Source organism: Microcaecilia unicolor, chromosome 2 (assembly GCF_901765095.1).
Source record: "Microcaecilia unicolor chromosome 2, aMicUni1.1, whole genome shotgun sequence".
Lineage (NCBI taxonomy): Eukaryota > Metazoa > Chordata > Amphibia > Gymnophiona > Siphonopidae > Microcaecilia > Microcaecilia unicolor.
In genome coordinates, this window is record NC_044032.1 from 355,689,655 (window position 1) to 355,703,579 (window position 13,925).

At 44.7% G+C, this 13,925-nt stretch overlaps 1 protein-coding gene across 1 annotated transcript in view; it reads right to left on the reverse strand.

Moving 5' to 3' along the window:
- PPP2CB (protein phosphatase 2 catalytic subunit beta) overlaps positions 1-13,925 on the reverse strand; it is a 58,638-nt gene that overhangs the window by 43,167 nt on the left and 1,546 nt on the right. The gene's annotated exons all lie outside the window — the stretch shown is intronic.

The following is a 13,925-nucleotide window of genomic DNA, read 5'->3' on the forward strand; positions in this document are numbered from 1 at the left end:
CCCGACCACGGGGGGGGGGGGGGGGGGGGGGGGGGGGGAAGGGGGGTGTGCCACACTCAGAAGGGGAATTAGCCCTTCTACGTTTATCAGGAGGATAAGAAACAGGCAAAGCCAACTCCAAAAGGCCAGGATCCACCGGGGGGGGGGGGGGGGGCAGGCAGAGGGTCCGAAGATCCCTGTGGAAGAGCTCTTTTCAGCATGTACGCCCTATGCAGCATTAAAACAAAATCAGGGGAGAAAACCGCTCCCTGGCCGCCCAGATCCTGCCCAGGGCTATCAGCTCTATTATTAGCCTCACTCAGAGGACCCCCCCCCCCCCCCCCGGATTCAGGGCTCTCCGTCGCAACGGAGACCGCACCATGTGGAAAATCCGAAATGGCATCCGCTGCGAACTCAGAACGCAAAAGATCGCCGCTCGCCATGCTCGGGCCGGCTCTACCATCTGTACAGCACGAATTACAGAGCCCCGCTACTGATTTGCGCTTGCCACATTTAGAACAGCGCTTTACAGTCTCCGCAGCCATCGCCGAAAACGGCGGTAAAATTAAAAAATGGGGGTTCGCGCCAAAAACGTCCCGATCGCGGGCCCACCCCGGAGGAGTCAGAAAACACTCTTACCTCACTAGACCGAGTATCACAGAAGAATCTCAAGAAAAAAACCTCTTTTTTTTTTTTAACGCTGTGAGGAAAGCAGAGGCAAAAGAGGTAAATAAAAACACTCCGGAGGCTCAGATAAGTGGGAAAGGCAGGGAAAGGCGAACCAATGTGCCTGCATCCACTGAGTGGGAAAGGACAGGGAAAAGCAAGCTAATATGTCCACATCCACAGGGGCAAGGGTAAGGCAGGGAAAGGGCTGACCTATGTGCCTTCAAAGTAAAGCTGCTATAGCCTCTAACACCCCGGCTAACAACTGGCAGGCCAGGAGCCACCCCCAGGCAGATTTTTAATGGAGCTCGAAGAAGCTGCAGCCACCCTGCTTGGGGAGATAGAGAATACTGAAGAGGCAGTGGAGCTAGCTGGCCATGAGGCACTGTGAAAAATTGAGTGCTCTCTATCTCCCCCTGCTGGTTGATGGACACAACCCATATGTAATGGCTTCATCTGCTTGATGACAAGGAAATGGGTGACTCTTAGTTCCCAAGTTACTGCTGTGTGGTTAGTGGTTGCAGGCTCATATCAATTTGTCAGACAATATTATTTCAGAATCTAAGCCAAATAGCTTAGTTGGGGACATCTATAAAAACCCATAATCTAGATGGTTAACTCCTTAATTAGCTGAATAGATCTTTTAAAGATTGCTCACTACTCTTGAGATCAAAATATGATCCAAGATTGTGACATGTATATGTGTGGGGCTGTATTTATACACACGACTTCTGTCCTATGAGTTTATGGTTTGGAATTTTAGGAGTTTATTTTCAAAGAAATTAGGTGCTTTCCTTGGCTCAGAAAGGTAGGGATTTTTTTGGTGTATTTGCATCACAGAAAATAATTGTGTGTGTGGCTTTTTAGGTTGAGTCCATTCAATGACCCAAAACAATTATCCAGTGGCCTTCCACCTGGCAAAGTGGTGGCGAGCGTGTGCCTTTGCTCTCAACTAGAGAGCTGCACGGGAACGGGGTTTGCGGGATTCCCGCGGGGACGGAAGGAGTTCTGCGGGGTTCCCGCGGGGACGGAAGCAGTTCTGCGGGGTTCCCGCGGGGAAGGAAGCAGTTCTGCGGGGTTCCTGTGGAAGTGTAAGCTACACTGCATCATCCTCTCATCTACCGAGTACCTTGAGTGCTGTCTCCTCCTCCTCTTCCTCCTTGCTTTAACAGCACAAATGTGGAAAGTCTTCCGTTAAGGAGGTGGTAGAGACACAAATGATGATGGAATTCAAAAAGACTTGGGATGAACACAGAGGATCTCTAATTAGAAAATGGAAGTTATAAAAATCCTAACCTTAAATGGCTGCATGTGTATGGATGTGTCAAGTGACGCTTAGATGGCGACTCTGGCTGTGATTAACTAGGGCCAATACCGGGCAGACTTGAATAGTCTGTGTCTAATACATGGCAGTCTGGTTTAAGATGGGCTAGGAAGGGCGTAAACAGCAACTTCAGTGGCTGGAACATAAGGACAGTGCTGGTCAGATTTTTACGGTCTGTATCCCACAAATGAGAAGACGAATAGACTGGAGTGGGCTTCAACGAGAACTCCAGCAGTTGGAACATAAGTATAGGGCCAGATAGACTTCTATGGTCTATGTTCCAGAAACACGAAAGAAAGTATATAATATCACACTCATTGATTTAATCATGAATTGATAGTGAGTGTGACTATTGGGCAGACTGGATGGACCGTTCAGGTCTTTATTTGCTGTCACTTACTATGTTACAATTAATCCTCTTTGTTCCCAGGCTGATGCGCAGACCTCAGGTCTGACACCTGACCTACTGGCGCATGTGGTGACCTCTCAGCACACAGAGCCAGAAATCAGAGACAAATCTTACATGTGCACACCAGAGTGTTCTAAGTTTCAGCTTCCATTCCTTCCTTGCCTACAGTGATGTTGCTCAAATCCAGAGAGAGACTGAGGGAGCTAACCAGAATTTTCTTTTATGTGCCATTAAATTCTTGCGGGGATGGGTGGGGATGGGTTAAATTCTTGCGGGGACGGGTTGTGATGGGTTAACGTTTTGCGGGGATGGGCAAGATTCCAGTGGGGACGGGGGGATGGGTGAGGATTCTAGCAGGGACGGGCAGGGATGGGTAAGATTTCTGTCCCCGTGCAACTCTCTACTCTCAACACACTCTGCTACTGGCAACCTGGGAGGATATCAAATGTGAGAAACAGGAATTGCCTGTTTTTTTCACAAGAATGAGGAAGTGTCTGTTCTCATGTCAGTGCCTGCAAAGCAGCAGAGACACAAGTTTCCTGCCACTGCAGTACCAGTAGCCCACTCAGATGTCATCAGGCTGCGACAGCAGCTGCCAGATAATGTTATTTGTGTACCCCAGAAAGGAAGATTTTTTTTTAAGGATTTTTGTTACAACTGGAACCCCTAAATTCCTCACCAGAGAAGTTTTGAGGCTTTCCAGTCATAACTGGAAGGGCTAGCTGGGCTCACATCAGGCTCTGCAACTTAGATTAAATAACTACATTTTCTGCATATTTACAACCCAAACTTTTACTGACTTCTGCTCCGTCTGTGTTGAGGCACCAGTCCTCAACTTTACTCGGAACGTCTTCCATTTATTTTTGGCTGGAGAAAGGAAATTTTATCTCCCCTAAATAACTCTCCTCATGCTCTGAGATTGGAGCTGGATCCTTATTTACATCTATCCTTCCTCTGGGACAATAAAGAAAAAAGCCTACAGCAACCTGCATCAATTGGACCATCCAAGGATATCAGAACCAGAAACTCTAAAGTTCATACCTGCAATCCATGAGTTAAACATTTATTTTAACTATATAATCTACTTCTATAACTCTGAATCTTTTAGATTCCTTAAAACTAAAGGAAACCTATGCACTGTCTCCAAGAATTTCACATAGAAGTGGTAAGTGCAGCCATTTGTTTCTCTATTTGATGGAAGACTGATCTCACAGGCCTGGTCTGAATTTACAACTTTAAAAAGGTCTGTTCTTCCAGCTACTAAAGCCTAAACCCTGCATTGCCAACTAGGAAGATTGCTGAGGGTGTACTCCAAAGAGTGGATTGCAGTGCCACCCAGTGAAATTTTACCTAACTAGCTTCTGACACAAAAATGTGTTATGCAAGCATCCCAGTGGTGTGTGGTAGAGGAAACCATAACCCCCACAAACCAAAGAGAAGGCAAAAGTGCAAGAGGTCAAACACCTACATAACAGTATTTAAAAGATCAGCTCATTGTCACACCAAAGCTACCCACAGCACCCCCAGACCACCCTGGAGTAGCTTAGTGGTTAGTGCAGCTGAATTTGATCCTGTGAAACTGGGTTCAATTCCCACTGCAGCTCCTTGTGACTGTGGGCAAGTCACTTAACCCTCCATTGCCCCAGGTACAAAATAAGTACCTGTATATATGTAAACCGCTTTGAATGTAGTTGGAAAATACCACAGAAAGGCGGTATATCAAGTCCCATTTCCCTTGGGAACTATAGGACTGGTGAATGCCAGATCAGCTGCAAAGAAATCCTCGGTGATCCATGATGCCATAAATGAACAGCATCTTGACATCCTAGGAATAAGTGAAACCTGGCTAGATGAAAGTGGGGGTTTACCACTGGCTGAACTATGCCCAACAGGTTTCAACATCGAACATCAACCAAGACCTGGAAGACAGGGTGGAGGGGTAGCAGCCTTGATTCGGGACACAATCAAACTGAGCAGAATATCCATCCCCCAGCTACATGGATCAGAATCTCTTTTAATCCAACTTGAAGAGGAGAAACCAATCTAGCTGCTCATGGTTTACAAAGCACCTCGTAAACAACACATTATCTGTGCAAGAACTACTAGACCTGATTTACCCTAAATTACCCTAGGCTGATAATCATGGGAGACTTCAATCTACACATCAAAACCCCAGATGATACCACCACAGCTGCCTTTCTGGACACAATGACAGAACTAGAATTTACACAGGTGATCAATTCTCCAACCCACGAAAAGGGTCACATACTAGACCTGGTATTCTACAAAGGGGTGGCTATCCCAGAATTCTGGGATAACAGTATTAAAATAACACCCCTATCATGGTCAGACCATTTTCTAATTAAATTCTCCCTAAGTGGAGGGATAATCAAGATGGCTGCCGCACCGGACGGTTTTTGAGACGCTCAAGCGACTAAGAGCCGAAAAAGTTTTTTCCTCACTATAACAAAATGCCCCATACCAAACGAAAAGGAGTGCTGAGGGTTGTGCCTCCACCTACTTCAACCTCCTCTCTGGTTCAGACGGCGCTTGAACGTTTCTTTCCCGGTGCTTCCAGGTCTCTACAGGGAGCGGATTCCATTGCAGGAGCGTCCGGGGAAGCGGAATCCCCTGCTGGGAGAGGAAGTCTCCCTGTCTCCACCAGCAATATCGCCGATTCCTTCCAGCCCGGCGTCGCGAGTGCCCCTGGAGAGAAACCCCGTCGATGCGGAAGAGGCTTCGATGAGGGTGTCTGGTGAGGACCCAGGTAAACAACCGATAGTCCAGGGCGCTGGAGGAAGTATCCCCGTTGCAGCGCAGACCTCGGAGGTGACTCTGAAAACTCTTAAGGTGATATTGGACCAGATTACAGACACTTCAGAAGACATCAGGTGATGTAAAAAAATCTGAATATTAAATTTGAGGAAATGAAAAAAACTGTGGACTCTGTTAAAAGTGATTTAACAACCAGGTTCAATCCATAAAAAAAGAAGTAGATATTTTAAAGAAATTTAAAAGTGTGGTATCTAAAGATTCTTTGGATATCCGACGCAAGATTGAACAAATTGAAAATTTTAACAGGCGCCTTAACTTCCGCCTCTTGAACTTTCCTATAATAGCTGGGGAAACGCTGTCACTTTTCATAAATATTTAATGGAAGTTCTCCATATCCCTCAGGAGGCAATACCCCCGACAAATAAAATATACTTTATTCCTAGATCTAGAGGCGGACAGCAAGACCCTGGAAAAGATGCAGCCAATTTACAAAATATTTCAGAAATATTGGAACAATCCTCTGACATAATAATACACAGAGCCACGGTGATTGTCACGATGGTATTTGAGCAAGACTATAATACTATTTTAAGGTTATACTTTAAAAATTTAAAAGCTCAATTCCATGGAACTAAGGTTTGGATCTACCCTGACGTAACCAAAATGACAACAAAAAAGAAAACAATTCCTTGCTTTGAAACAAAAGACTATAGAAATTGGAGCTACTTTTTTCTTGGCATACCCATGCAAGTGTGTAGTAAAACTGGGTCAAACAAAATACAATTTCTTTTCACCGGAACAGCTTAAAAGTGTTTTTGGAAGAAAAAACAGTGAAATAAGATAAATTCTGGAAATAGCCTTCTTAATATTTTTAAACGTGTGTACCGTTTAGGACCCGTTTAATATTTGATTTATTCCTGTATAACTTCTCTAAATCTTTTCTCCCCGTGTTACCCCTGAGGTCTAAGAAAGGTTAAATATTCATTTGTAAAAATGCTCATTATAATGTGTTTGTTTTTTTTTCCCCTCTTTATGACCGAACTGTAAAAATTTATTTGAATGAGAATGTTATAAATTCTGAACTTATGTATTTCTTTACCTGTATTGCTATAGCAAGGTGATCCTTGTGAATTATAATTAAAAAGATTAATAAAGATTTAAAAAAAATTTCTCCCTAAGTGACCACCTGAAACAAATGGCACCTCCCAGAGTTTGGAAGGAGATCAGAGACAAAAAAAAAAAAAAGCTGACTGCTGAGATTTTCCTAGAGGCCGTGGACATGTAGATGAAAAGACAACACTGTCAGAACAAGTTGAGATCTGGAATACACACTTAGCCAAGACCTTAGAGAAAACACCACCACTAAAAAAGGTCTTATGCCCCACTCACACACGCTCACCTTGGTTTTCTCCAAAACTTCGGATCCTTAAACGCGAAGGACGAAAACTGGAAAGGAGATGGCGCAAATCTCACCTGGATGAAGACAGGCTAAACTGCAGGAAGCACATGGCAAAGTACCGCCAAGCCTTAACAGCAACCAAAAAACAGTATTTCTCTCAATGCATTGCACATGCTGCCAATTCAACCAAGCAGCTGTTCAGTAAACAGCCTACTGCAACCCCCACAAGAGAACCAGTCTGCCCAGTCTAAACTGAACTGCAATGATTTTGCTGCATACTCTGCCAACAAAATTAAAAGTCTCCACCAGGATTTACAGGCAATCCCACCCAGTGCCCAACCAGTCAACCAGGGGTGCACAAACTCACCCCCTCCAAACAGAGACACATGGAACACAACCTAATGACAGACGAGACCCTTGACAAAATCCTAAGAGACCTTCAACCAACTACCTGCCCCCTCAATCCCTGCCCATCATAGTGCAGCAGGCAAGTGCCTTATAGAAGGCACCACAAAAATTGTGAACACCTCTCTTTCTAATAGGCAACTACCAACAACATTAAAAAGGGCAGTGGTTCGCCCTCTGCTGAAGAAAAACAACCTTGACCAGGACAAACTTGAAAGTTACAGGCCAGTATCCAACATCCCGTTTCTAGGGAAACTCGTAGAACAAACAGTCTGTGTTCAACTTAATGAATGGCTAGAAAAGAGTAACTGGCTAGATCCATTTCAATCTGGATTCAGATCCGGTTATGAAACAAACGGTCCTCGTATCCCTGCTAGATGATCTTCACAGAAACCAAGACAAGGGATTCACCTCGATGTTAGTACTGCTAGATTTCTCAGCAGCTTTTGACACTGTGGATCATGATACCTTGCTAACACAACTGACAGAAACAGGCATCAATGGAACAGTACTTGCCTGTTTCAGATCCTATCAGACAGGCAACAATCCATAATGTTTGGCAACAAATCACCACCACCATGGACACTGAACCAAACCTCTTAGGTATGATAATATACACGGGTTAGGGTTAGCATGGGAGCCCTTACCCGCCACCTCAATAGGTGGCGGTAAGGGCTCCCCCCCTCCCAAAATGGCAGTGCGGCATTTTCTGCAGAAAAGAGAGACTTCCATTTTACCCGCTGTGGTAAAAGGGGGCCTCGGCATGGGTGAAAAACACGTGCTCCTTTTGCTGCAGCTTGGTAAAAGGGGCCCTGAGTGTTCCCTAATCTTTGTACTTTTTGAAGAGATTTTGTAGACTTCAATCATATCTCCCCTCACCAAGTCTTTTCCAAGCTGAAGAGCCCTAACCTCTTTAGTCGTTCCTCATATGAGAGGAGTTTCATCCCCTTTATGGTTTTGGTCACTCTTCTTTGAGCCCTTTCTAATTCCCCTATATCTTTTTGAAGATATGGTGATCAGAACTAATCACAATACTCAAGGTGAGGTTGCATAGTAAGGCATAAGATTTTATCGTTATCTTTACTAAATTTACTATACCACTTTTATTGCAGGCAAATTAAAGCCGTTTACAATAAAATCATTAAAAAACAAACAAAAAGAAACGCCAATTGTAGCACAATATTCCACACAGTTAAATCCAACCTTGACCTCCTGTTGCAGAATCAGCCCAGACCTATGCATGGAACTCTTGCTGGAATAAATTAATCTTTAGTAGAGCACAAAAGGATATACAGGATGTTTCAAATCGAAGGCACTGTGGCAATAAGTTCCATAGTACTAGTGAAATAAAGTAGAAAACGCTGGATCTTATGGATTCCCATCCAGCTTTAGGGGCGTGTAGAAGAACTAGTCTGTTCTCTTTTAGTGAGCGTAGGGTACGAGAAGGTGTGTACGAGATCACTAGTGAAGATATGCAGAGGAACCACTGTGAAGAACCTTGCTGACCCTGAAATCGATAGCCAATGGAGCTGCCGAAGGACGGGGTGACGCGTTGATCAAAGCAGAATGCCTGACAGAGTATACGGGCTGAGTATTTTGCAACATCTGGAGTCTTAAGATTATATTTAGCAATCCTTGCATAAACAACATTGCAATAGTCATGCCTAGAATTAAGAAAGGCATAGAACTGGGAACAAAGTGCATTAAAATCCAGCAGACTGCGAATTGATCTTAACTTATGTATAACCACATGTTAAATTTGAGGACCGAATTAAAGAGCTGAATCCAGAATGAGAACGAGATATCGAAAAGATGGAATGGGAACAATGTGCATGTCAAACAAATAAGGAGTGACAGCTGGTGATGTTAGTGATCCAGTAACCCAATTTTCAGGATTCAAACAGTTCTGAAGTGGTTGGAGTGTAGTAAATTAGGAGAAAATCATCTGCATATAAAGAAGAACCAATTCCCAGGGATTGAATAAGTAAAGCCAAAGGACTAACAAATTAAACAGCATAAGGGAGAGCACCGACCCCTGAGAACACCACATGTGAGGGGAGAGAAAGCTGATGAGGACGACTGAACCACCTGGAAGATCGTTGCCCAAGAAAAGAGGTGAATCAGTCCAACACTATACTCAAAATACCAAGTGAAGAAAGACGGTGTAATCAAAGTTGGACAGATCAAGTAAAACTAACAAAGCAAGTTTCCCCAGCTCCAAGTTGCTATGGAGTTCTCTTAGAGCCCTGTTTACTAAGCCACACTGTAAGCATGCTAACATTTTTAGAACACGCTAACTCTAGAGACACCCACTGGAATATATGGGTGTCTCTAGCATTAGAGCGTGTTAAAAACACTAGCGCACCTTAGTAAACAGGGCCCTTGGTAAGGCAGTAATCATTGCTTCTGTACTAAAACCAGTCCAAATGACATGAATGTAAAGCATTAATAGACTATGTGTGAGCTAGAAGTTGACCAAGGACCACTGACTCCACAATTTTAGAGAGAAAGGAACAATTTGAGACTGGTCATTAATTCTTGGCCTGCAGGTGATCGATATCTGGCTTTTTCAAAATAGGTTTGATAAGAGCTGTCTACATTGGGAGTGGTAGCTCGCCTAAGAGACTGTGAGAACAGAATGCAGATAGATGATAATTTTATCCAATTTGAAGGTATGGGATCCAGAGAACAAAAAGTACTGTGTAGGTGTATCACTGATTTACAGAAGAATTCCTGAGAATTATTATTAAAGGAAATTCAGGTAGCCAACTGAACTTGGGTAGATAGAACAGGATTTGGGGGCGGCAAGTGGTGGAAAGTTTGCCTGTAGTGACAGTTTATAGAAGTAGTTGGCTAGGACAGCTGATGGTAATTGAGTCCTTGGGTTCACTTGCTACGGAACAGAAGCAAGCATATTGAAAATTGCCGATGTTTAGAATAAAATGCTTTATAAGCAGTCACATAGTACTGCTGTGCTTTTCTAGCTATCCTTTTAGACACCTTGATTTAGTTTTTAGGCATTGGCGTTTGGCCTTCCTAAGAACATATAAGTACATAAGTAATGCCATACTGGGAAAAGACCAGCATCCTGTCCCCTACAACGGCCAATCCAGGTCAAGGCACCTGGCAAGCTAACCAAACGTACAAACATTTTATACAAGATATTCCAGAAATTGTGGATTTTTCCCAAGTCCATTTAGTAGCGGTCTATGGACTTGTCCTTTAGGAAACCGCCCAACCCCTTTTTAAACTCTGCCAAGCTAACCGCCTTCACTACGTTCTCTGGCAACCAATTCCAGAGTTTAATTACACATTGGGTGAAGAAAAATTTTCTATTTGTCTTAAATTTACTACACTGTAGTTTCATTGCATGCCCCCCTAGTCCTAGTATTTTTGGAAACCGTGAACAGACGCTTCACATCCACCTGATCCACTCCACACATTATTTTATAAACCTCTATCATGTCTCCCCTCAGCCGTCTCTTCTCCAAGCTGAAAAGCCCTAGCCTCCTTAGTCTTTCTTTATAGGGAAGTCGTCCCATCCTCGCTATCATTTTTATCGCCCTTCGCTGCTGCACCTTTTCCAGTTCTACTATATCTTTCTTGAGATGCGTCGACCAGAACTGAACACAATACTCAAGGTGAAGTCGCACCATGGAGCGATACAACAGCAATATAACATCCTCACATCTGTTCTCCATACCTTTCCTAATAATACCCAACATTCTATTCGCTTTCCTAGCCGCAGCAGCACACTGAGCAGAAGGGTTCAGTGTATTATCAACGATGACACCCAGATCCCTTTCTTGGTCTGTAACTCCTAACGTGGAACCTTGCATGACATAGCTATAATTTGGGTTCTTTTTTCCCCACATGCAGCACCTTGCACTTGTTCACATTAAACGTCATCTGCCATTCAGCCGCCCAGTCTCCCAGTCTCGTAAGGTCCGCTTGTAATTTTTCATAATCCTCTTGCGAGTTAACTACTTTGAATAACTTTGTGTCATCAGCAAATTTAATTACCTCGCTGGTTACTCCCATCTCTAAATCATTTATAAATATATTAAAAAGCAGCGGTCCTAGCACTGATCCCTGAGGAACCCCACTAACTACCCTTCTCCATTGTGAATACTGCCCATTTAAACCCACTCTCTGTTTCCTATCCTTCAACCAGTTTTTAATCCACAATAGGACATTTCCTCCTATCCCATGACCCTCCAATTTCCTCTGTAGCCTTTCATGTGGTACCTTATCAAACGCCTTTTGAAACTTTCCTAACTTTAAATGTCACTCTACAGCGGATTGGTAACCAATATAAAGATACCAACATTGGATTCATATTATCAGAACAGAAAGAGGTAGTCATGAGTTTAACAGCTAGGTTTCTAATTAATTTGCAATACTGGACCCTCATCGCTCTCATGGGTAACCCACTAACGTTATTAAACTGGGTAATTAGACATCCCCCTCATCTCACACTCCTTCTCCATGGCTGCATATAAGTCACCTACAGCAACTACCAACAGTCTATCCTTCTGTGCCCCATATGTGTAAAAACAGACACGAAACAATGCAAAAAATTATATACAGCTGGCCCCAACCTCATCCAGCTCACAAAAAACACAACCATATTTGACGTAATAACCTTTCTTGTCCCATACCCAATACAAAAAAAAAGTGGAGGAGTGACCTAGTGTTTAGAGCACCGGTCTTGCAATCACAGGTGGCCTGTTCAAATCCCACTGCTGCTCCTTGTGATCTTGGGCAAGTCACTTAACCCTCCATTGTCTCAGGTACAAACTTAGATTGTGAGCCCTCACTTGGATTTCAGGGCTCTGTTCTTTCCTGGTTTTCTTATCTCTCCCAGCGTACCTTTAGTGTATACTCTAGTGCAGTGATGGCAAACCTATGGCACGCGTGCCAGAGAGAGCACGCAGAGCCCTCTCTGTTGGCACGCGCTCCGTCGCCTCAGCCAGTTCCAGCCGCCCCCCCTCCAAGCACCAGGGCTCACCTCCGAATAAAAGTCATACCTGGTCGGGTTAAGTTGGCGTCAGCAGCAGTGAAAATCATGCTGACTCGGCGCGCCTTCAGCCTTCCCTTCTCTCTCAAGCTCTGGTCCCACCCTCATTTCCTGTTTCCGCAAGGGCGGGACCACAGAGCTTGACAGACAGAAGGGAAGGCGCGCCGAGTCAGCACGATTTTCACTGCTGCTGCTGCTGACGCCAACTTAACCCCGACCAGGTATGACTTTTAAATTTCGGAGGGGGGCCCTGGTACTCGGATGGAGGGAGGGCGGGCTGCTCTGGAAAAGCTTTTGTCTTTGACGCCTTGGTTTTCCTTGTCAGACCAGCCTCCACATAGGGTTGCTGGTGTGTTTTCACTATGACAGCACTGCAGGATTAAATAAAACACCGTTCCGTTTGTGGGGCACAAAGATTGGCTACCACAGTAGTAGGAAAATGCTGATAGGAGAGAGTCATTGAATGAGCAGCATTCTGGTTCCTCCCACGACAACCGTGGAACTGGAAGGGAGAGGATACCCTGGACCTGGAAGGGAGGGGGGGGGGGGATCCTGTTGAACTGGGAGGTGGAGGGGGGACAAGAGGGGGAGGGGGAATGGCACTTTGCGATAAATAATTAGATTTTGGGTTGCTGTTTGGGCACTCGGTCTCTGAAAGGTTCGCCATTACTGCTCTAGTGGATCCTCCTCTACTTCTATCCCACTGTCAGTTAGTGTACCTCAGGGATCTATCCTGGGACCTCTTCTTTTCTCTATCTATACTTCTTCCCTTGGTACTCTGATCTCATCCCATGGTTTTCAGTATCATCTTTACGCTGATGACTCCCAGATCTACCACTCCACACCAAAAATCTCAGCCGAAATCCAGGCCAAAGTATCAGTCTGCCTGTCTGACATTGCTGCCTGGATGTCTCAGCACCATCTGAAACTAAACATGACCAAGACTGAGCTTCTCATCTTTCCCCCTAAAACAACCTCTCCTCCTCCACACCCCCCCCCCCCCATTCTCTATTTCTGTGGATAACACTCTCATCCTTCCTGTCTCATCAGCTCGTAACCTTGGGGTCATCTTCGACTCCTCCCTCTCCTTCTCTGCACATATTCAGCAGACTGCTAAAACCTGTCGTCACTTTATATCACCAAAATTCGCCCTTTCCTTTCTGAGCACACTACCAGAACCCTCATCCACACTCTTATCACCTCTCGCTTAGACTATTGCAACTTGCTTGTCACAGGTCTCCCACTTAGCCATCTCTCTTCAATCTGTTCAAAATTCTGCTGCACAACTAATATTCCGCCAGTGTCGTTATGCTCATATTAGCCTCTCAAGTCACTTCACTGGCTTCCAATCCGTTTCCGCATTCAGTTCAAACTCCTCTTATTGACCTATAAGTGCATTCACTCTGCAGCTCCTCAGTACCTCTCCACTCTCATCTCTCCCTACATTCCTCCCCGGGAACTCCGTTCACTGGGTAAATCTCTCTTCTGCACCCTTCTCCTCCACTGCTAACTCCAGACTCCAGTCCTTTTACCTTGCTGCAGCATATGCCTGGAACAGACTTCCTGAGCCGGTACGTCAAGCTCCATCTCTGGCTGCCTTCAAATCTAAGCTAAAAGCCCACCTTTTTGATGCTGCTTTTAACTCCTAACCCTTATTCACTTGTTCAGAAGCCTTATTTTATCATCCTCACTTTAATATTCCCCTGCCTCTTGTTTGTCCTGCTTGTCTGTCCTAATTAGATTGTAAGCTCTGTCGAGCAGGGACTGTCTCTTCATGTTCAAGTGTACAGCACTGCGTACGTCCAGTAGCGCTTTAGAAATGACTAGCCGTTAAGCCCGTTAAAACGGGCGAGGTTTCCAGCTACCCTCCTCGCCGCCGCTCCCTCCCCCCTCCATGCCAAGCCCCCTGCACTGACCTGACAGCGCCTCTCACCTCCTTGTGAAAAAA